This window comes from Armigeres subalbatus, chromosome 2 (assembly GCF_024139115.2).
Source record: "Armigeres subalbatus isolate Guangzhou_Male chromosome 2, GZ_Asu_2, whole genome shotgun sequence".
Lineage (NCBI taxonomy): Eukaryota > Metazoa > Arthropoda > Insecta > Diptera > Culicidae > Armigeres > Armigeres subalbatus.
Genome location: NC_085140.1, coordinates 328,567,299 through 328,592,141, shown reverse-complemented (window position 1 = coordinate 328,592,141; position 24,843 = coordinate 328,567,299). Strand labels below are relative to the sequence as shown.

The window sequence follows — 24,843 nt, the reverse complement described above, 5'->3', positions numbered from 1 at the left end:
TGAATTGATTCCTGTTTTGAGTCATGGCTGGCCATTGAACGACTTTCCGTAGCGCCTGGCGGTTAGTTAGGCATAGAGATTCACTGTCGTTAAATGAGTTGGTAACATCCTATTTAATCACGCCATTCTATTCTAACTTTGTAGATACGTATTAACTTGACTCGATTTCTAGTTATGATCAAGTAGTGGAAAATAAATGGGACAGTACTTACTCATCTTATTACTACCAAGTCCACACAAGATCGTATATGATGTCATATAAGATGATAAAGTGAAGGCGATGTAGGTACTTATTCATACAACATGTACGTTTATAACCTCCACTTTAGCAGAAAAAAAATACCCAGCGCTGAGTTCGTTTTTACTTACTTTTGAGTTATTTTTCTCTCTCTTTTCCAAAAGAACAAAATAATACTACAGCGACAGTTCAATATGGGAAGTCAAATTTGAGTTTCCAGTCTGAACTCAAAACTGAGGGAATTGAACCTTCAGTTGGGTAAATAGCACTTACGGTAAACAGATAAAAAGGTGTTGTGATTTTAAGTGTTTTTTCATGCACATATTTAGAGCATGCCAATTAAACGCAAAATTCAATCGATATAACAGTTTTTTTTAAATCGAAATTAATTTAAACTGTACATGCAATTTAATATCAAATGTTTTTTTTTTTTTCGATTGTAGGGATCAACTGCAATTTTACACGTCGTTGATTTTTCAGACTATTTGCTGTGTAGATATTTTTTAACAGAATACAGGCTACTTCGACCCCATTTACTCAAATTTGACTTCCCATAGAGCTATTAAATATCATGAAAGTGGGAGGTTTTACATCCCATTACGTGAACACCGTTCAACAATATTAATCAATAACAATCATAGCAAGCTAAACAAGTTTTGTCTTGGTCAGGACGTTTTTTTTCTATATAACCATTTGGTTGAAAGCAGCGTCGCACTCTAGATTGATTTCAAACCAAGCTTAGCTTTATTCAGAATAACTGAAAGCACGTTCCACTTGGCTTCAAAGGAAATGCAAACTCATTTTTATAAATATAAACAAATGATTACCAAGTATTTGAACAATATATTCAATTAAGCACATTACCACTGAATTGAAAAGAATGTCAGGTAATGCAAGAAATGAAAATGTTAATAAAATAAAAAATAATAATTCCAATAAGTGTAGAATCATACCTTCAATCGAATAAAGCGAATAAACAGTTTTTACCAGTTTTCTTGATATGATAATAACAAGCGCCATGGTGCGCACTTTCTATGCAGTTATGATATCAAAAAATAAATAAACCTAAACCTAAATAACCATTTAGAATACAGAATAGGGCATGTAATTTTTTAACTTTATTTATATGCATATTGTTTTTCACAGACTTGTTGTTTTCTCTATAATGCATATAAAAGAGTATGTCAGCTTTATTCTACGTTTCCAACTCTTATATTTTGGTTCAAGTGTATGGCTAGGTTCAGAGCCTTGTTAGCGACGCAAAAACGCATTGAAATAAAATATGTTTCGGAAGCCATTTGGCAACTGGGCCGACCAAACCATCTGGTCAAAATTCATTTGGCTTATGAACGAAAATATCGTTCAGCCGAACCGGGCTTTTGGTCGAATAAGTCATTTGGCTGGAAAAGTTGTTTGAGTGAAATGGTCGTTTTGGCAAAAAGGGCCATTCGATCAAAAATGTGATTTTTGAATGTAAGTAAAAAGTGGGGTCTCCAGCCCTTAGGGCTAAGACGCAGGATTGCTAATCTGGAGATGACGGGTTCATTAGCGTAACTATCTTAGAAGTCTAGGGGGCTATAGTCCCTCAGTCTATTTCAGGACATCTCTTGGAATCCAGCATCTTCCTCGAATAGTTTTTATACGTTGCCTTGACAACAACAAATAGTAAAGCCTTTAGAAGGAAACATGATAAATATTATCAAAAAATGTTTCAGATTTTTTAGCACACTTTCTAGAGGAATCCAAGTGTTATTGAAGCTAATGATGAAGATTTAAATAAGGATTTCTTGTAAATATTTTAAATTATTTATTTATTTAGTTTTTACTAATCTTTCGAATTTCAAAGAGATTTTAGGAATAGTCTGAAGAATCTTATAAATGCATGAACTACTAAAAAAAATTCCCTAGAAATAGCAAGCAAACTTCATTTTAAAAGATTTTATCCATCGTCCTGGATGCAATTTCCTATAAAACAAATTTTCATCTAGGGTCGGTGTACCAAATGTCGCCATACATAAGAACAACTATTTTTTTAAAAATAAGTAAAAGGCATGTGGGTAAACTTTATATATCCTGCTCCTTAGAACAGCTGTAAAAACCACAATAAAATTTGTTATTATCCTCAAAATTGATTAATCCATAATAGGAACGTTGTAACGTTGTAGTTGTGGCACTATTCTTAATTTTTGTTCCTTATTTGGCAAATCCCATTGTTTTCTTATGGGACTGGCCAAATTGGGACCACTAGTGCCACAACTGGTGCAAAGGATGTTAAAAATTAAGCAAAATCAATTTTTACAATTATGCTTTGCTTGTTTTGGAGGAAATCAAAGGTGGTATCGTGTCATATGAATATGCTTTTTCGATATGAATTTGGTTTGCGGTGATTTTATTGGTCATTTGGCATATAAAGCACTAGTGCGACAACTGGTACTATAGCCACAACTGGTACACCTAGCCTATATATATTTCTCTGGCACTTTTTTTAATACAAATATCTAATCCGCGGAAGGGTCGTTTGGCCGGTACTCGTTCGGCCTAAAGCCATTTAGCCGAATGCCACTAGGCCGAAAGTTGTTTGGCCGAATATTCCATTAGCCCGAAAGTCATTTGGCTGAATGGGTTGTTTGGCCGAAAGGGTCGTTTGGCCGAAAAGTTCATTTCGCCGAAAGGGTCATTTGGCTGAAGGGGTCATTTGGCCGAAAGGGCCATTTGGCCGAAAGGGTCATTTGGCTAAAAGGGTCGCTTGACCGAAATGGTCATTTTTCAGAAATCGTCATTAGGCCGAAAGGGTCATTTGGCCAAATAGGACATTTGGCTGAATAAGACATTTGGCCGAATTGGTCATTTGAAAAGTGAGAAATTAGGAGTAAGAGACAAAGACGTCTCAATTCTAATTCCTCATTTCTCACACTTCTCACTGTAAAACATGAGGAGCGCGAAGTGAGTAGTGAGACGTCTCACTAGTCTTCGCGCTTCTCGCTTTTAACAGCGAGAACCCTTTCGGCCAAATTTCCCGGCCAAAATGATCCTTCCGGGCAAATGACCGTCTCGGCCAAATAACCCTTTCGGCCAAATGACCCTTTCAACCAAATGACCCTTTCGACCAAACGACCCATACGGCCAAACGACCCTTTCGGCCAAATGACCCTTTCGGCCTAATGACTCTTTCGGTCAAATGACTTCCGGCCAGATGGGTTTCGGCCTAATGGTTTGTTCGGTCTAGTGGCATTCGGCCGAATGGGTTTCAACCAAATGACCCTTCCCCGTCTAAACCAATCTGAATAATCGTAGGAAAATATCAAAATGTTTTTCAAAAATAATTCGCTAGAAAAACATTGTGACTTCAGCAGAAAGATTTGAGGAACTTAGAATTTATGGAAAGACATATCTCGTGAAAGATAAGAAAAGTGTTTCAACAGTTTTGAAATTTTCTAAGCTTCTTTTGTGAGAGTCCTTCAGCTTATGGATCCTGTACACCTCCGGTGGTGCAAAGGGCCGACTTGAAAAATCTCCATCCTGAGCGTTGCCCGGCTATCGCTTTAACCTGTTGCCAGGTTGTGAAAGTCCACTTTAAGCATTTTTTTTAGAAACGTGTGATTGAATCTTTATAGAAAATTCGGAGAGAATAATCTGGAAGATGAGGTTTCTGAAATATCTGAAAAAAATATTTGATTTTCATAAGAACGATGGAGAATTTTCCTGTAAGAAAGTCGGGATGAATTTTACAAAAGATAAATGGACCAACTAGTTAAGCAATGTAGTTTATGAAACAATAAGTTTTGCGTAATTTGTCAAACATTTGATTCTTGGTGTTAATAGTTTTTCATATGTTTTTATTCGCAGGGAAGTTTTCAAAAATTACGTCAAATAAAAGCTGAAACTATTGAAATAATTTATTCAGACTAGGAAGCATTTTAAGGAAATATAATTAATAAGTTGTGAATCAGATTGTAATAATCCCTTTGGGGTTGTACATTGAAGGTGATTAGCATTTTCTCTCACCGGTTCAAAACCAAAAACAGACAGTACTCCGCATCAGCAGCAGTTAAAATATTGCCATAATTGAGGTTTTGAAATACAATTTTATTAGAAAAATTGACTAATTTCAATTATTCTTTTTCATTATACGTTGTCTTCATTGTTTTATATTTTTTGAAACACTGTTTTTTTTAGCAATAAACCTTCCAATTTCTTGGAGCGGACGAAAAGATATTCTGCTTAACTATGAATGGGTAAGTTCGGACTATGATGTTTTCGGGTAGGTTACATTCTCGACTCCCCTTGGAATAATGTATCTATTGTACTAAAAGTGGGGTATTAGAAATATTAGTTATGTCCAAAAGTAAAATGTGGTAAATTTTCATCATAAATTTTAGCACACTAGAATAGCGCCACGGGATGAAAGGACATTCTTAAAAGCAACTCGTATAAAGTACCCCTCACTTTCAGTGATGAACTCTATAGATATTAAGAAAAATCACTTAAATAAAGATTCAAAAAAAAAAAATACTCCTCACTTTGAAATAAATTCTACTCTCTGTAATTTTTGCATCATACGTTTTGTAATGTGTTTATTTTGATCTGGTCTTGACCTTATCGGCCAAATGATTTTTTTCAACAGAACAACATATTCGGCTTAATCTGAAATGGCCTTAAAGCGACCTATCTGGTAGAATGTTTTTCTTCGTCTTTCTATTATTTGTTCCACCAAACAATATTTTCGGTCATATGACCAGTGCAGCAAACGACATTCACGGTCATATAACCATATAACGCTCGGCTAAATGACATTTTCGTCCAAATGACCTGTTTGGCAAAACGACTTTTTCAACCAAATCCCACATTCGCCTCTGAGGGGCCTTTCTTAGCCGTGTGGTACGATGTGCATGTAAAAAGCAAGACCATGCTTTTCTCAAAATCCCTGAGCATACAAGTATCATCGTTTTAGCCTTATCATGATATATAGGGGAACTGGGGGTAGGACGCCCACGTTAAGGAAAATGCCATTTTTATCAATGAAAACCACCATTTCAGCCAGTTTTCATCAGTGCATACTAAAGAACAGCATATCTGCGACTGACTACTGATGACAGATATCTAATTGTACATTTTATTGCACTGAAATCTGATTTTTAAAAAGCACCCGCAAAAAAATGATTTTGAAACAATGCGGGGTGAGATGCGCCAGCGGATGGGTTAAAACGTGCATGTGCTCATCGTACAGATTTTCATTTTAATTGCCTACATTTTAATGGCAATTAACCAAATATTTCAGCTGTTTCGGTCATACAGAAATGAGCATGGGCGTACTGCCCACACCGACCTCAGAAGTTTGAAGGCCCATCAAATCGTTTTAAGACCAATTTTGACGACGATTTCGTGTGGAACATAAAGAACACGAGTAAGCAGCATGGCTCATGGCTCAATTTTCAATTTACCAATGAATAACAGCGATAGAAAGACTAAATTTCACCGAGCTAGAATTGCATCAAAACACGCAAAATCATTTTTCGAGTTTTCATGCGTAACTAGAGAAAAATCATGAAATATATGTATCCAATGGCAATATTTTTCATTGATTCATCGTATAGACTATTTAAAATAATCACAATGGGGATATTTAACCTTATTCAGGGGTGGCGCGTTTTAACCCCTATGGGTTACCCCACTTCCCCTAAATGCAAAAATGGTAACTTGGCTTAGAAACCATGCAGTTAATAACTGTGGAAGTGCTTAATGAACACTAAGCTACGAGGCGGCAATGTCTCAGTGGGTAATGTAATGCCAATAAGAAGAAGGGAAGAAGCCAAATTCGGCCAAACGACATTTTCTGCCACATGGCCTGTTCGGTCTGACAACATTTTAGCACGATTGACTTATTCGGCTAAATAGCTTCTTCGACTTAACATCTTTTTAGTCCGATCGAAATATTCGGCTAACTAGTTTTAGCTTAGTAACCGTTTCGGCAAAACGTTCATTTCGGTCAAATGGAATTCAGCATTACTAGGCCAAATGGCTTTCGGCCGAATGTCTTTCGGTAAAACGATCTTTCCGCATTTAAGATTGCTCATGGCACTTCAAGGGTCCTTACATATTTACTTCAATCTAATGGAACGTACACACGGTCAAGCAGTTTGACCAACATTGACTCCACCTCTCGTTTATTCAAACCTTCATCAAGTTTTACCAACAGCGACACGAACAATCAATTTATTTGACCAACAATATCACACACGAACGACAAAAGCGTCAACTTGAGCACCAACTATCAAAAAATATATGGGAGTTTGTGCAACTTCACTACAAATGCTCAAACATGTTCGGCGAACATTGACTCCACCCCCGACTACTCAAACCAAAATCAAACCGTTTTAATTTTTTCCAACCGAGCCGCCAACTGTCAAATGGTTGTTCGAACAACTTCACACACGTTCAAACAAAGCAGCAACCGAACCGTTTTCTTGGGGGCGGAGTCAATGTTCGTCAAACTGCTTGACTGGTGTGTACGTTGCATAACACATAGGGTAAAATACCCAATAGTGGAGGAACTAAGCACGTCCCACCACTATTTCTTGCTTTCCATCAAGTCGATACTTCATTGCACTTACCCCCAGAGTGCATAAGAAAGATCGTTAATCATATTTCACCAGAAAAGTGTTCTAATTGCAGCAGAATCTATTATTGCCACCTAAAATAGTACCTTCAATTATTGGTGCAGTGTTCCAATTGTTGCGTTATTATTTAATTCGGTTTTCCTATAGTTGCGAATCCCATTGATTTCATATGGGACTCGCAACTATTGGTGCAAAGCCGAGAAAACGATAAGGTATTTAATGATACTTTACCTATTTTAAGGGAAATCCAAACATGTTTCCTTTTATTTCGTCCACTGACATGTCAACAAATTGATAGACTAAATGGGTTGCTGCGTTCAATTCGTAGATTTTATAAAAATAACACTACCGCAACTATAGGAACACCCACGACTATCGGATCTTTCACCCTAGTCAAGAATCAACTGATATTCAAAGAATTTATAACCTCCAAACACTCTAATCTTACTTCAATTAGAAGATATTTGGTGTACAGAATATGTATTGCTTGAATGCGAAAGATTTCCTCGACCAGACCACGTATTGAAATCGCCATCTCAGGTCTGGTAATGCCGTGCCTCTAATATGGTATAATATGATTAACTTATATTTCATTTGCCACAGTTTAAACCACGCAATCGACTTCAATACCTATATCGATTTGAATCGATTTTATTGTTCTTCAAATTGCTTTCTATATTAATTACTTATGTTAGAACAGCCCTTCGGTTCCAATTTCAACAAAAAAGTGAGTTTCTACACCACCCTGAGCTTTTTCAATTCTAGGGCAGTGTCTGAACTTTTCTTTGTTATTACAATTATGAGCGATGTGATGTGAAGAAAACAATGAATCATTTCTGAACGAGCTGAAATATTTGACCATGTAGGGTTGCGATTTCGTCTTTCTATTTATTCCACTATTAAGACAATGCTAATCTCTTAGATAATATAATCCGTATGCGAACAATAAAGCATTCTCTATTCTACGCATTCACATGGCCCGACGGTATCACCACCAAGCCTATGTAAGTCAATCTAGGTTGGCAATCAATAAACATTAATCCGCCAAAAACACCTTGAATGGCTTCTGTCGCGGATCTTCGACTAATGCTTTCATTGTGCCTTATCAGGTGGCAAAAATGTAGTAGACTTTTTCACTTAAATAAACAAAGTTTATGTTTTTACTGCGTCAAGCTGTTTAAGGTCATTACCATGTAGGTTCTTTGTTCACTCTGTTGATTCTTATTTCTAAATTCATATAATAGAATTATGAAGTCGGCTTGGTAGGGATTATCACCTTAATAAACATAGTTCTAATTCTAATAGAGTAATTCTTGATTACGAATTGACGCAACCAGAGATTTATTTAACATGTCCTAAAAATTGAATGCTCATCGTTGAGTAAAATCTATTTAGTATTGTTTGTCAACAATATGTGGAAATACGATTTCATCAGTTTTTATAAAAAGTTTATACTCCCATGTAAATTTGGACGACAGATGCCGGTGCCGACGTATTTCTCGCTTAACTTTTCAAAAGGACCTAAGTAACATTTTTTTCATAAAATAATTGGAATAGCGCAATTAATAGCTCTCATGTTGTTCTGTTGATTGCGCTATTCAAATTAATTCATGAAAAAAATGTTACTTAGGTCCTTTTGAAAAGTTAAGCGAGATTTTATTATTACAATATTTGCTACATTTATTACTGACTACCTATACACAGTACGTTATAAAACTAGTTCTCACTTTTTTGGCCATCAGCATTTCCAAAATCCGCTTATAGTGACAGCACACTTATCAATGCTCCAAAAGCAACAACCATCCGCCAATTATCGGCATTACATCAGAAAAAGAAGCTCCCCAGCACCGAAACAATTCCGTCTAATCATTATCACTATATTCTAACGGAAAATTCGTAGAACCTTGGGCATGTGTATGCACCAGCTAGTCCACCTACATACCCATATAAAAATAACCGAACCGAATGTCAATGTCGCCCGAATGCGGGGGGGAGGACCTGCATGCATGCCCGTAATCAACCGCCACGCGCACCTTCGTCATGCCGTTTCTACCGTCACCAACGGCACTATGACAACAAGTCGACCGCGAGGATATCATGACGGACGACCGCGCGCGGGACAACGCGCACACTACTGGTCGCGAATGTTCTCACGCCGCACTCTCACCCGGCGGCGCTACCGTCACAGTCAATGAACGTGCATCACATACTTTTTACATGACTTTTCGGTGTACGCCTGCAGTGAAGCTGTTTATTTTCATAAAAGTTTTGAAATTTCTCAATTCTAACGTAATATTTATTTCTTGAAAATATTCATATTTTTATTTGTATTACAACGAAACCCTTTGGGCATATTCAATACTTTCAAAGTGTAAAATGTGTTTGTTTTTATTTTATATTTCGAAGTAAATGAAATGTTCAATATTTTTCTCTTTGAACCTGCCGATATTTCCATGTAGGGTCTAAATTTGTTATACAACCTTTTATTTAGAACATTTTTAAACTTTATTACGGAACATCCGTATGGTTGCCATTTTACATCAACCGTATCAAGTGGTCGCTAATGAACTAATTTTATTTACTGTTTATTTATATCAGATAATACTTTTTGTAATGTTTCCGGATTAGCAGTTCAAAATTTTGAGGCACAAATAATTTTGCATGAGTTTGCACTTTACTAGAACCAATTATTTATAGATTATGCAAGGTTAGTTCCTTTCTACTTTCCCGCTAGGTTGTCAGTGTACCGTTTTGATGACAATGCGGTATTTTGTGAAATTTAGAAATGCGTTGAGGAAGTGTCTCATTCGCATGGTCTTGAATATGAACGGTAGAATAGTTTGTGTCCTTCCGTTGGACTTCATCCAACTGTTGTGCAGTTCATCACATAAGATTAATTTGAATCAAACCTCTCAGACTGATAACTACACTGTAAACCCCACAATACTCTTTAAAGAGTAAAAATCACCCCTTTTTTGACGATATATGGAACTGTCAAAAAATGGGTAAATTTTTTTTCCATATAATGCGTATTTTAAGCCCATTTTCATGTTCCGTGTTTTTACCCATTAATGAGTGAAAAACATGTTGAACTTTTAATGGAAATTGGTGCTTTTGTCATATTTGCAAAAATGTTGCCCCGCGACCGTGACTGTGCATCGAAATTAAGTGCGGAAACTTGACAGGAAATCGAAACGGTACGGTGGGGATATCCTCGAACAACACGAATGAGGGCAGGGCAATTTGTTTTGCTTTTCCCGTTATTTAACCAGTTTCAAACTATGTCATTGATAATGATTTGCTTTTGTTGCAGAAACGGCGCTAAAAGGTGAATCAGCCAAGGATTCAGCTGCTGATCAACAACCTCGAATAAGATCAACAGCTCGGATTGGTTAGCATCCCAGGTTAGCACGAACATCGAAAAAACATACTGAATCAATTTTGCGAATATCATGGGGATCAATTTATGCTCGGCCACATCGCACGTAGGCCTATTAGGAATATTATAAGAACCTATTAGGAATACAGCCAAGGAAAAAGTATGCGGTAATCTCCTGTCGGCATTAACCATCTTAAACTTCCCCGACAATGGAATCGACTTGGAAAGAAAGGTAAGAGTTTTTGTCTAACTTTTAATCGATAAAAAATCAAAATGAGCTATGTATTTTTAGATCACGAACGCATCTAGAGATATTCGACAACTCATAAATTTGAAACGTCGTCGATTCAGAAATTGTCCCCAGGAGCAGCCGCAGACGCGATCCGGTTTCGACAGGAGAACAAACCGTTTTAATGTTTACAAGCAAAACTTTTTGACTTATATATTATATGTTTATATTAAAAATTGATGTAATAAAGAATCAGTTTATGAATCTCCCCCATAAATGTGTCTTTGGTTTGATAAATAAGATAAATATATTACTAGAATTTTAATGCCCTCTAAAACAAGTGTGTAAAAATTACTCATTTTCGGAAAACTTTCTCCTTGGATAATGAGTAAAAAATACCCCTGAATTTGACGTATGAGCCGTTTACCCATTAATGAGTAAACGATCTTTACTCTTTTAATGAGTTGAACTATTTAACTTCATAATGGGCACTTTTTTACCCATTAAAGAGTACTTTGGTGGCACAGTGTAGGTAGAACATTAAAGCAAGTGTTGACTAATGAACAAAATCAGATTAATGATTAATTGATTGTAAAATTACGGAACTATGCCTCGTTACCCCATCAAAACTGTTTACTTGAGCGAATCTAATTATACCCTCATGCCATGCAGCGTTGATTATGGCATATGAACCAACTTACCGTTTATCACAGTTCGCGCTGCGCGTTGCAAATAATGCGCTGATTAGCCGCATGTGCTTATTATTTGCAGCCACTAATCGGATATATCCGATATAGCGTATTTTTGGATGCTGTGCGACATAACGTTTGTTTTGCTTTACAGCTGCGATGAAGTTATCCTCGAAATGGTTCCGGCAACTTCTATAATGACTATCTTTAGGTGGTAATTTTAAGAAAACTTGCTACTCGTTTGAAGTTCAAATAGTAATGCCGGTCGTTTAAAAAACATCCGTATGTTATGATTTGGAGAATCGAACTAGTTGAATTCAATGCACCCACATTTTCTCGATAATGTCATAATCGTTTTGCTTATTTGATGTTAAATATTGAGCTGCTTGCAGAGGTTGTTCAATTTTTGTGCATTCATGTTGAGGTTTTTTTAATCAAATCAAAATTTTGTGTTTTTGACAATTTTCTTCGGATTATTTTTCAAATTGTCCTATTGATCATAGTTTTGTAAAACTAGACACGCATATTATTATAATTATTGATTATGATTGTGTTAAGGTGTTACGTTTTGTTTCTACTGTTTATTTCTCAACACTTTCACCAAAAATTTGAAAAAATCTTAGGAACATGAAACGGACGTTTTTATAGGGTGTTCGTTTGAAGAGATGTGAATGTAAATCAAAATTGAAATGTGTGCAACATATTATTAATAAAATACAAATTGTTAATACCAACATATTTTCACGATTAGAATCAGGCGTTTCCCCTGCTCATGTTGATAACTGATAATGTATAACTGCATAATTGAGTCTCATAAACAGGCACTTCGCCAAGTACCTACTCCTTTGCAGGCAAAGAGGGCAGAATTTTCCAGAATTTTCTAGATCACAACCTCACAATCGTGGGCCTAGATTGATAAGAAATGCTCATGCGTAGTACTTCTGATAGTTCATAGTAAATGTTTGAATTACAGACTGTATCAATAATTATTTCAAATTAAACTCTGTTTCATTGGCCGATGAAAATATATTTTAATAGAATTATATCATTGGTAAAAAAATCAATTATAGGAAGCAATAATGAAATTTCATGAACATTTAAAGAAATTCGCATTCAACAAATGCAATGAGATTTTTATGTTAGGTATTTGTTTTTTATTTATTTATTTATTTATTTCTATATTTTATTTCATTTGTAGTAAAATAAGAAAGAAAAGGAAATTTCGAGTAGTATAATTTTTTTACATGTATGAAGTTATGATGATTACTGATCAAATTCCGAATGGCAGAACAATCTTTTTTCGAAGAAACAGCAAAAACTCGAAACGATTTGTATTCACGAACAAAATTCTGCCAAAGTTATTGTTTTTGATCTGACGCATATTTGCGAACAAATCAGTTGGCAGAAACACGTAGGTAGGAGACTAGCGGATATGTAACATTCGTAATTTGCACAAGAATGTAATTTGTACTCATAAAGCGAGTATTTCCATCCACGATTGTTTTTTCTTCCTTGTTGCGATTGGTTCCTGTGAAGTCGAAAGAAAAATGCAAAACTAGATTCTGACGAGTTCCACATTGAGGATCATATTGTGGACAAAATTGGGGGAAAAGGTTCTCGTGATAGTTATGCTCTTGTGGCATCTCTAGATACCAACTTCCCAAATAATTGAGGCTGTTATTTACATTTAAAAAAAAATTTCTTTTCTTTGTACTCATAATAAATCTCTTAATGATGCTAAAGTGCAATGACAAACTGTGTGATACCATAAATTACGCATTTACCTTTTTTAACACGTAATCGAACCAGTATTACACTGGCTCGATTACCTGTTAAAAAAGTAAATGCGTAATTTAATAATTTTTCTATGAGTCGAATTAAAGTGCGAAAGGATTCAACGAATATTATGTCTTCTGACTAATCGGTCATATTTTCTTATATTCATTTAGTTTCTCTACTAAGGTAGCATTAGGAACATAAGTCGAAACATGATCTTCCAAAAAAATCCACCTGTCAATAGTATCCATAATAAATTTTTGCATAGTCATGCATGCAGCCGATAATATGCACTGTGCCAAATAAGTGTGTCAAAATTAATTTGCGCAAAAGTGAAAGTTGTAGAAAATTACGGCCTCGAAGGAAGAGCAAGAAGTGAGAAATGATTCACTAAAACGTTAATTAGCACGAAAGATAAGACCTTGCGAAACGACATTGGCTAAACAGAGCATTTTGAAAAATTGCGTTGAAAATGAGATGACAAAAAATGCAAAGTATTTCTAATCTCGTCCACTCGCTTTTATTTGCCAACTCGATTAGTACAATCATCATTACAGCACGATGGAGGCATTGTTGTCCCCTCCTAATTGAGTTTTCTTCAGATACCTGTACATTAATAAACCAAAAACTGTTTCCATCATTATATAACAGATGATTTATTTCGATCAGCGAAATTGATTAAACACTTCCAAATACCGGTATTCAGACAGTGCACGATCGTGAAAAAAAACCATCCGCGAGCCTCTCGATCACGCCAAAGCCGCTTGGCTCTACTCGTGATCTGGGTGTGATAGCGGGCTGACAGGACGCTGGACTTTAACGAACACGTTTTTAGCAGTGACCACCACTACTCATTTTTTTCTCTTCCGACGAAATATCACTGAATTCCTAACATTAGAAAAACTTATCCCAAGAATAAATGAATAAATTAATCGAGAGTTATTAAAGACCCTGTTACTATTTTTATACTGCTAATAATCGGACCCATGAGCTTTCCGAATATATTTGCAAAATATTTACCTCCCTAGCGATAAGGTTGAAAAAGGTTCAGCATTCCATTCGATGTAGGAGAGTAAAAAGCAGGTTTGCTTTTTTTTTCAAGCAATCCAGCTATCGTGAAATCTGTCTGTTACCAACCTATTCGCGGATGATGAACAGGGCACCAACTGGAATTAGATTGGCAGAGGGCAAATGAATGTTGGTTACACGATATGTTCTACATATCGTACCATTCTAAAAAATCTGAAGTGCCCTAACGGGTTTGAAGTCAGACCTGAAATCGCCGACGCAATTTTCTTGTTCGTTTTTTGCTTTTCTCGAGACTTAGTTCGTAAAAGCGTCACTATGGCTTTAAAACGTTATTACAATAGAAGTTTTGACGATTTTATTCGACTTATAGAAATTAATTGAGGTGATGTATGTAGGGGAGACTGGGTAGACTTGATCCCCTTTTCAAAAATAAATAAACATACGCGATTTCCACACAGACTCTCTAAGAAATATAGTATTTAACTTTACTGATGTATGACAGTCCTTAAATTATTGTTGTTATTGATACACAATCAATTTTTTAGAGTGCTGTCAAAAATCTACTTTTAAAATATTCGGGGGAAATTGATCCCTCTCCAAAAACTTGCTTTGATAAAATTAGAAAGGTGCCCTCAGATTTTTTAAATATTTTTCCTTCAAAATACACGCAATTTTCGAATTGCTGTGCGTATACATGAACGATTTTTGTTATTGAATTCGACAGCACATGCAATTTTAAAATTTGGGGAGACTTGATCCCCTTTCTATGATATCTACGCAATAAATAATTTTTCCTGCCAACACTTCATCAAATCTGTCAAATCTACAAAATCAAATATCCCCATATTGAGGCAATAACTTCAAATCCAAATATCCTAAAACTTTGATGGAATGTTGACATTTTCATCAGTACAAATCATTAAGCACATTAATGGCTTTGTGCTGTGAAAAAAACGAAAGCATTTGGTCATTCTTATGAAAAGTTATTCAAATTTTGCGTGGCTAATAAAAAATCTTTAGGAAAGTCAAAACATACAAACCGCCCTGCAGAATAAATAAGGTTATCAATCCAAAAAATAACTCACCACATAAAGGTCATTTATCTAGAGGATCTATACTAAAAAATACGCTACAACAAAACTACTTTAGTTCTCGATAAAATAGGGGGTGATCAAGTCTCCCCACCTTCCCCTATGTATGTGAAAAAAATGGGTTGGGGACAAAAGGTCAAAAGACAAAACGTCGAAAGGACAAATGATCGAAAAGGACAAAAGGTCGTAAAGGGACAAAAGTTCATAACAGCACAAAAGATCGAAATGGGCAGAAGGTCGAAATGGACAAGAAACTTAAACGAAAAGAATTGATCTCGTACAATACCAGTTTTATACTACTTCCAATATCAGAAATCTTTTTTATCTCTAACAGAACCATCTATATATTCATAATTTTGATGGGTAACGCAAAAGCAAAATAAAATCCCCTGAACTTATAAACATATAAAAAATTGCTTAAAACATTATAGCCCATCGAACCTGTTCATTATCGTAACAACTTATTAAAAACGTCTTTTGTCATAGATTTGTAAAAAATAATACAAACTTTTATTTAAATAAAAAAGCATTATTTATCACAATTATTAGAAAATGAGTTAAGAGTGTACAACTGTATAGTAAGATCTCTTTCCCTTACAACGATATTTTCTATGTTTTAGCATTCTATGTTCAATACACAAACAGGGAGTATCATCGCTGGATAGCTTAATCAGTTTTTATAGCTAGGGAATGTTTCTTCACTTATTGTTAATAATTTTGGATCTAATTCGTTCTTCTAGAAAACACGTAGCAATGAAAAAAAACCTTTGATTCGTTATTCTGCTAGGAATTGTGTTGTTGGAGTTGATAGATCATAAAAATGAAAAAAACGACGAGAAGAATATTAATAAAATAAAAATACAAAAGGCTAGATATAGGATTTATTTTTTACATTTCATGTCAATTCTACCTTCTTATCTGTCTCGTACAACAATGTATTTCTTTTAAGAACAGCTACCGAATATAATCTTTTCGTCACGCTCTTTCGGCGTACCAATTACTTGTTCTGCCCACTGTAGTCTGCCGTGTGGTATTATATCAACAATATCCATCCATGGCATAATTCGTAGTTCATGAGTTGCTGCTAGATGCCACCCAAGTTGCACCTGCAACTTATCTCGAATTAAAAATGGAAATGTTGTAAATAAATTGTGTACTTGTTACAACTGTTACATCAAGTTTTCATTTAGTTGTACTCAAGTTCCTTTTGTTTCGTTTATTTTTTCTATTTGCGACTTATGTATAACCTGTATTAAACGGCTACTCATAGAATTTAGAACTTTTGTGTCAAATGCGTTCGATCGAAACTTTTGTATAACCTTCTGTATGGTGCTCCAAAATTGGCAAGGGAGCAAAGTAGGAGATAGTGTTGTTACTATGCCTAAAACCTCGTTTTTTTTTTGCTGAGCTGGTCAATACCAATATGTTCAAAAATGTGATTCAAATTTGGATGTTTTACTCGCCTTTGCTGCAAATTAAACCAAACTCATCTTAATCTAAACATTCACATGCCCCTAAACATGTAGGCTGCCCATTGGAAGTGAATACTTGGCGGTATACGACATGAGTTTCATTCGCTTCAGATAAAGAATACGAAGTTTGAACTATCGAACGGTTTCGATATACTCAATAGGGCACTGCACGGAAACATCTCTTCCTTTTTCGTTCTTTATAAATTTTTACATTTACTGGCCTTGTTGTCTTCGCAGTGAGAAAGAGACAAAGCAGGCCGTGCAGTGCCCTATTACGCAATGGTTTTTTATTGGGTACGCGATGTAATCGGTGCTAGGTTGGCAACTTAAGGATGAACTTTTTAAAATCTAATGTTCCACCTTGCGTTTTAAAAGGCACCACTTTCAATACTGAAGCAACGAGCAGCTGTCATATTTTCATTCTATGCTTGCTGCGATGCAGCAAAGCTAAAATAAAAAGATGACAATTATTCCTTGCTTCTCTGCTGAGATTGGTGCCTCGGAAAACGTGAGGTAAAATATAATTGGATTCCGGACAGTTTCACCTTAAGGCGGCCTAACTAACTTAGACGTACACGGGATTAGTTCAATTCGCTTCTAGGAGAAAAATGATGAATTTTGAACTGTCAAACGGCATCAATATGATCGATTTCTTACGTAGTTTCTGTAGATCTTTGTTTTCGATACGGAAAATGTGTTCGTCACGAAAGAATGACAGAGTTTACTAGCCTATAAGTCGTTCGTTTTTAACCGATTTTTGTCCTATTAAATTCGGACTTAAATTTGCCCAATTATTATAGTAGCTCCGTATTGTACGTCTACAGTTCGTCAGACAGCCAATCATAAGGCTTGTTGACGTTGAACCATCTTTCTCTAGCATGCGCACATATAGGATAGGATTTGTTTTCATCGGGAAACGCTTCGGAAGCTTTTCTGGTGAAAACAAATGATCCGTTTGTTTGAGAAACTGCATATGTAACATTTTTGGCCAAAATGAGATTTTTATATATTTTGAATCCTTGTCCAAAAATACGTATTCTGGCAAAAAATACGAAAAAAAAATTTTTGTTCAGGAATGTATGAAATTTTTTCGTTTGTTTGAGAAACTACATATGTCCACGTACTTTGAAGAGCAATTGTGGAGTACTGCTTACATTTTTTGCACTGAAAGTGCCCCAGGGTGTTGAGTTTTGCCAAAAACTATTGATCTGTATCGAAGAAATCGAAAGATTCGGTGCAAGTTTGTTGAAAAACAGTTTTTTGTTGTTTTCTCGAAATAGTGTAAAATGGACTTATGCAGTTTCTCAAACAAATGATTCAAATCCTATCCTTCCTTGCGCCTGAAAGAGAAAAGGTGATTAAACGTTAGCAAGCTCTATACGGCTGTCCCTTGTAGTTTTTTAGACAGATTGACATGCCATTGAGAAAATATCAAAATTTGATTTAATATAATATTGCTATTCCAAAGAAAACTTTTCTTTTTATTGCGCAGATTCCGCCTTATTAGACCCCTGCGCGCAAATTATTTGCGTGAATATTTTCCCCGTGTCACAAACAAAAATGAATTAACACTGTTTGCTGTTTGTTTGAGTAAACAAAAACACGTGTGTCCGATGAATAACAACATAATAAAACAATTACAAAGATACTTTGAATGTATTGGTGTGCACGCTAAAAATTCAAAGCAAAATGAAGTTGCGCCAGAGTCTAAAAATTGATGCAACGGGCAATACGGTTCAATTTTTAAACTACCGAAGCTGTCACTTCATAATTTTTCTCTACTGTTTGGCATGGCATTCTACGATGACAATGCCAAATACCAGGTTTTTGTTTCAGTGTATTGATGATTTGAAGGCTTGCGGTAGAACTTTGACAGCTGCGGAAGAACTTTGCGGAATCTGCAAAATGGAACATTTTGAAAAGATCTGCAATATTTATGATTTATTATTACTCTATTAGTTGCATCTACAGGGTGTTCAATAAGTTCGTATACAAATGTTTGATCATTGTGTTTGTAAGCCCAATGTACATATTCTGTATAAGTATTGGTGTCAGCGTTAGCGGTATATATACGCTAACGGATGTGTGTGGTGTTGACATTCTGTCACTTGTTGTTTGTTTATTACGCGCGGTGTACAGCATTTTTTGAAGGTCAAAATCATTGCGGTGTACTACAAAACTGAGATTTTGGGGAAGATTGATACCCCCAGTGGCCCGGTTATAAGACGGAGATCAACCCTACGTGTTCCAATAGGACGATAACCCTTTATACACGAAAAATGCGATTTAAGCCTTATATGGGGACAATTTCATCGACTTTTTGGACAAAACTTTGTAACCTCCCAGCTTTCCAGATTTGAACCCTCTTAACTTTCTTGTTTGGTCCTTTATTATGTTAAAGCTGTACGAATACAAGGTCAGTAACTTGGACCAGTTCAAGACGTAATTCTCAAAATCTGGAACGAAATGCCCATGCAGACCGTGCGTGCCGCTTGCGATGGATTTCAGAAACGTTTGAAGCTCGTGAAGAAGTACAAAATAGAGGTCATTCCAGAAGAAATGTTACAAACGTTCCTTATAAACAATACTTTCAATGAAATGTAACCGGGAAAAGAAATGATTTAATTACAATTTTTAAACATTTTTTGAAAGTGTATTCGAACTTATTGAACACCCTGTACTGAATTTAGATTATATAATCGTTTAGATAGTGTAAAACCAAAAAGCAGATTTTGTTTTGCACATAGTGTAAGAAAACGTTGCAGCTTGGTGATATGCACGGAGCTGCTCCCGGTCATAAGTTTGAAGTCAAATAAGCAAGGAATGTAAACTAACAGCATTGCCAATGACAACAACATTATCCTCTCTTGTAAATATTGGGACAAACTCAACTCGCAATAAGCGTTTGTCCCAAACTGCAACAGAATAGGACAATGATCGCCTGCCACGCATTTTGAGAAGTAGTCGGTTTCCGATGATGTTTTTGGTTAAATTAGTATCAGTTATCATAGATTAGACATAGACTTAACCGTCTGTTGACATGATTTGTGTTTTACTTCTGAAATATACAAGTTATCGCAGTTTGAAAAGTTCACAACAATTACCTCTCCATGTTTGTTGCAAATAAAATGGAACGCAACAATGTCTTTATCCTCTGCAGATGGGGACAAAGAGTTATCGCTATTCTCTTTTGTCGCTTGTTTTTTGCATTTTTCAGCGACAATTACATTCCTTGCAAATAAGTCAAACTTTTTGCGCAGATTTCTGTAGCCTTATGTCCAATTTGCGATTTTCATGGCTCACTAGAAAAATAATGAGTAGATCTTGAACTTTAGATATTCAACAAAATATATAAATATAAATGTAAATATAAATGTTAAAATTTAGTCCAAACATGCGTTTTGTCCTAAATATTAACCTAAATTTTCGGATTGGCTATCAGTCATGAATAATAGCTTGACAATTTCATTTCATCACCGACGTTTCGATCCAGGGATGGGATCTTCTTCAGGGCTCAGTAGACACCAGCAGCGAGCAACAAGAGTAAAAAAAGCCCATCACGAACGCGTCGATGATGATGATGCTTTGGCTGACAAAGGAGTATCTTTAAAGGCATGATCAAGGCAAGTCCTACGTACGCTTCGCGGTTACGTCACAGACATTACCCATTGTTCGTTTTTTTGAAGGATATTAACACATTCATTCCCAATAACTCGCGCGCGGCATGCACTGCTTCTTTTCATTCTGATGTCCGTGTTAGGAATGCACGAACGGGATTGGTTACATTGACACAAATTGAAATTTTCAATAGCTTATAATTAATAATCTTAAGTTTCAATAAAATTGGTAAACTGCTGGAGAGTGTCCGAGCCGATTGATATATAAATCTTCAAAATCCATCGAAAGATAAAGGCGCTAGTAACGTTTGAAATCTTACCTTTCAGCGTAACTCTCTCGCTTTCCAAAAATTAATCATAAATCATAAGGTGGACGGATTTTGGTGATGTATGGGTTTTGGTCCCTCACGTAGGCATTTTCCAATGCTCTCATGCTCTTTTGTAAATTACGTAACGCTAATTTTGATGATTTTGGACCCCCACCCTCCCTCTCGTAACACTTTTGACGTAGGACTTACGTCTTTCTTTACCATACTGTGTGTCATTTAAATTCGAATAGTTTAGAAATGATTAACTTGCAACTTTGTTACCTTATCATGCGTATATGTTTGGTTTAATTTTTTTTCTACTTTGGAAAGAGAAAGTAGGAATTAACACCATATTTCTAGTTCCAATTAGTACCTGATTTCATTTTGCTGTTCTAAAAATGTGGGCTGCGAACTGTGCCGCTAAAGTGAATAATAAATATGTGATCACAATAAAACAAACATCAAGAATGGCCTATAAAGGTATGTGTTGAGCAATGTAATAAGATTTTAATTGTGGCACAATTAAGATATCAAATCATGAAATAGGTGTACATATTTAGATTCCATGAACCGAAATCCGTCCACTGTGAACGAGTTTTGATTCAAGAGGGGTTTTTTTTCGAATATAAACATTTGTAATGATTTAAATGCATTGAATTAATGTCATTCATTGTTCTTCTTCTTATTGGCATTACATCCCCCTCTGCGACATTGCCGTCTCGCTGCTTAGTGTTCATTCAGCACTTCCACAGTTACTAACCTGGTCGAGGCGAACCAGCCTCGGGCTGAAAGTCTTGGTAATAAATATTAATAAGTTATTAACCGCGAGGTTTCTAAGCCAAATTATCATTTTAGCATTCGTATATTGAGGCTAATACGATGATACTGGGAAGTCGTCACAATTTCCAGACCAAAAATTTCCTAGACCGGCACCGGGAATCAAACCCAGCCACCCTCATCATGGTCTTGCTTTATAGCCGCACATCTTACCGCTAGGCTACACTCAAAATAATTGTCACTTTAATTCCACTATGAAAAGTCATGTAGACTTTAAAAATCGAAACTTTCATCGGCCTTACTGGAATCAAATAAAAATTACTCAAATCACAAGTGCATCTTAATAAGAAATGTAGTGGAATTCATTACAAAACATAGAAAATAATATCTATATACTCTTCTAGTGAATTCTACTCAAAATTAATGTATGAAAAATATATGAGTGGGGTTCTCAGAGCGAAATGTATGTTTATCAACTATCGCTAATGAAACATTTTGCAAAAGCATTATGAGAACGATTTGCGAAGCAAAATGTTTGAGTATGAAATAGTTTTCTACTCTTATTTTTGCTCTCGTCCGCTTCTAGTGGACGGGATACACATCACTAATAGGGATACTGTAGAAAAAATTATCAAAGTTTCACTTAAAATTTAAGTACATGGCCTAACAAAAATTCACTTAAATTTTATTTTATTTTCTAGTGAATTGAGAATAATGAGTGCCATCACTAATAAATCATTTAACTTTTACACACGAAACTACATGGAAAATATCTGCATATGTTTTCAAGCAGCTTCTAAGTAAAAATTATTTTGAGTGTAAGGAGGGCCTCATTTTTCATTATTCATTTTTTTAAGTGAAGAAATAACCAATAGGTTTGCCTTGAACTATGCATAACATCGATTTCAAATGTATCAAAGTTATATTGTTGATGTACAGCTGCATACAGAGGTTGATTCTTTGCCATTTTTGGTTCATCGACATCAGTCCAATTACTCCTGTGGTAATGTGGCATTGAGTTGAAACCAACTTTGTTCAAACAACCCAATTATGACTAAAATTAATTGCAAATGAGTTACAGAAACTTGCCTACATCGTTCGTGCTACGTACTCGCCTAGGTTCAAACATCTAACAGCACGATTTCTACTGCCAAGCTGAAACGAAACGACAGACGGCGTCAAAATAAACATATCAAATTAATTGCCGTTGCCTGGCTGTTGTCGGAGGTGTGTGAAGTAACCAGAGTTTAACACAGACGACGCATGGAAACATCGCCAAAGATAAATTAGTATCAACGCAATGTTTTATGATTATTACTCGGATGTGCCAAATTCCAATCAAATGTCGCAGTTGAAAGTCCGATAAAATTACGCGTCTATTTGACAGATGTCCCACGCGACTGGTGTGAAGAAAATCCTCTCAATCGAAACCACCGTCCGTGGTGATAGTCCTATCACAACAAAATAGCTTCGAGAACGGTTAAGTAACCATATCACGCTCGCTCGTTTATCAACAACGCCCATTCACACTGTCTAGAACAACATCAGAAGCAACTATACACATAAACGCATTATGGATCATTTACCCTACGCCATGGACATGCGCGATGCGTTCTTCTGTGACGTTTCGTTACAGTGGTAGCCATAATAACAAATGTTTACAAAAAAATATTTTAAAAAGCATCATATTTAACATATATTTTCAATTCTCGGGAACTATTAGTGGAAAGTCTCAATTATAAATATGTTATTAGGTGAACATCACACGTTCACCTGAACGGACAAAGCTTTCAACCAGCTTCAATTTCATAATAAAGTATTGTTATTACCTACAAGGATGGAATGCTGGGTGATAAGCTTTGTCCAAAATTTGACAACATGATGCAGCACATCCTGATATGTTACCTAATACACAAAAATAATCATCAATCATACTTATATTTAATCATAGATGTCATCGATTCTAACGCCTGCGAAGCTTCGCGCGAAAATCCCATAATCTGTTACAGTTCCAATCAGCTCGAATGGTACTGTGGGCCGATTTCGGCCTAGACGCTTTCTGCTTCCTTCGCCGACCGTTCTCCGCTTTTCGCAATCTGCGCACCCTACAACGCATTATTGATGGAAACGTGAAAGCGTGTACAGCACCTTGTCGGATTGTGCTGTGCACAAATGACCCACTGATTTTGAGTTCACACTCTTGAGATTGTTCATTTGTTAAACAATCTTAGATGTTATACATTTGTGCCGCCTAACATTGAAATAAAATAAATAGAAATCTACCAATGCATGTTTTCATTTTTTGAATTTTTTATGATGTATTTCGTTGTCCCTAGGAGCCGATAGACGTTCATTTTTGGTTGAATCCTTAAAATACGAATGCGACAGACGGCTCCCGGTTATTCAGACGGTATTCGTAAAATCTTTATTATCCAACAACGAATCACACTTCTTCTGTCTCGCTGTTTCGAATTCGCGCAATCCGGAAGAAAACTCTATGATTTCGCGGCCAACGCCGAATCGTGGTGGTCGTTGCCGTCGCGACGCACGCCGGCCGGTTGGGAAGAAGATGGATCAAAAGCAAAGTCCTTCCCCGTGGTAGGCCTTCCTCGGTGGTGTTGGTTGCTGCGAACGAAATCGATGTCGTCGGCTTACGCGTAACCCCTCGAATGGATCGTTCATAGTACGACTTGGATTTAGTCGTAAACAGCCGGTTGACGAGAACTGTTGTTCGCCTAGTCCATTGCCCAGTATTTAGTGAATTGTGATTACTATGTTGATGAATGCGACGTTCGCGATCCGTCCATAGCAGTTGAGATTTTTTTTCGAAGCTTATTTGCAATCGTGACTTTGGCTAATTTGTGAAAGTGCGAAATTGGATTCGAAGCGTGTAAGTAACGAACACCCGATGTGGAAAGAGGTCGATATCGATATATCCAGTGCAGTTTGGAGAGAGTAATAAACGTCCTTCAGCAACGCGTCATCGCGTCAGGGGTTATCGTAGTCACGATTCGTTGTGCGCACGTTGACTGAGGAAAGTGTGATAAGATGTGATACTGGAGTGGCTACTTTGGCCGTATTTGCGGCCAGTCACTGTTTACGCGGTAAACACTGCGTAAAATGCTGGTACTAATGGAAAAAAAGAGTGGCATTTATATGACGACGCGTATGGAGATGTACCTGGTGCGTAGTTTTAAGTACGTTCGCTGAACCAACAAGTGTCGAAAAGGCCAATGGTGTAGCCAGGGCACACGGATGTGACAATATCCGCTCTTTAAGTGTTTCGTTAGTGTTTATCGTACAATAATATTGATAAAGAATGAGTGCAGTATTCAAAATCTAATATTTCGATTTTTATACATAACGTCGCAAAACCCATAGGCCCTAAGAACTTAGAACAATGTGCCTCAAGTTTCATATTAGTTTTAAATTCCGAAGACTGACTGATGAACAAATCATCGTTGTAATACATGCTGTCATAGTTGTTCATACTACAATTAAACTCCTTACTATGCTCATGGAATGGTTTGTCGCTGGTGTTTACCTACCGTGCGTTGTCGGCGGTATCATGATGATGATAGCTGATCTAAGCAAATAACTAAACAGATTGTAAATTAATCA

The 24,843-nt window shown here is 36.2% G+C and overlaps 1 protein-coding gene across 2 annotated transcripts in view; it reads left to right on the top strand.

The window, feature by feature from the left end:
- The window catches only part of LOC134212736 (facilitated trehalose transporter Tret1-2 homolog), a 57,248-nt gene that overhangs the window by 3,436 nt on the left and 28,969 nt on the right, over positions 1-24,843 (top strand). The window contains exon 1 of one of the 2 annotated variants that reach the window (XM_062690839.1): positions 23,926-24,112. The exons of the other annotated variant lie outside the window; for it this stretch is intronic. The gene's annotated coding sequence lies outside the window, so the exon portion shown is untranslated. Of the gene's footprint in view, positions 1-23,925; positions 24,113-24,843 lie in introns of those variants that run through there. 2 annotated transcript variants of the gene reach the window in all.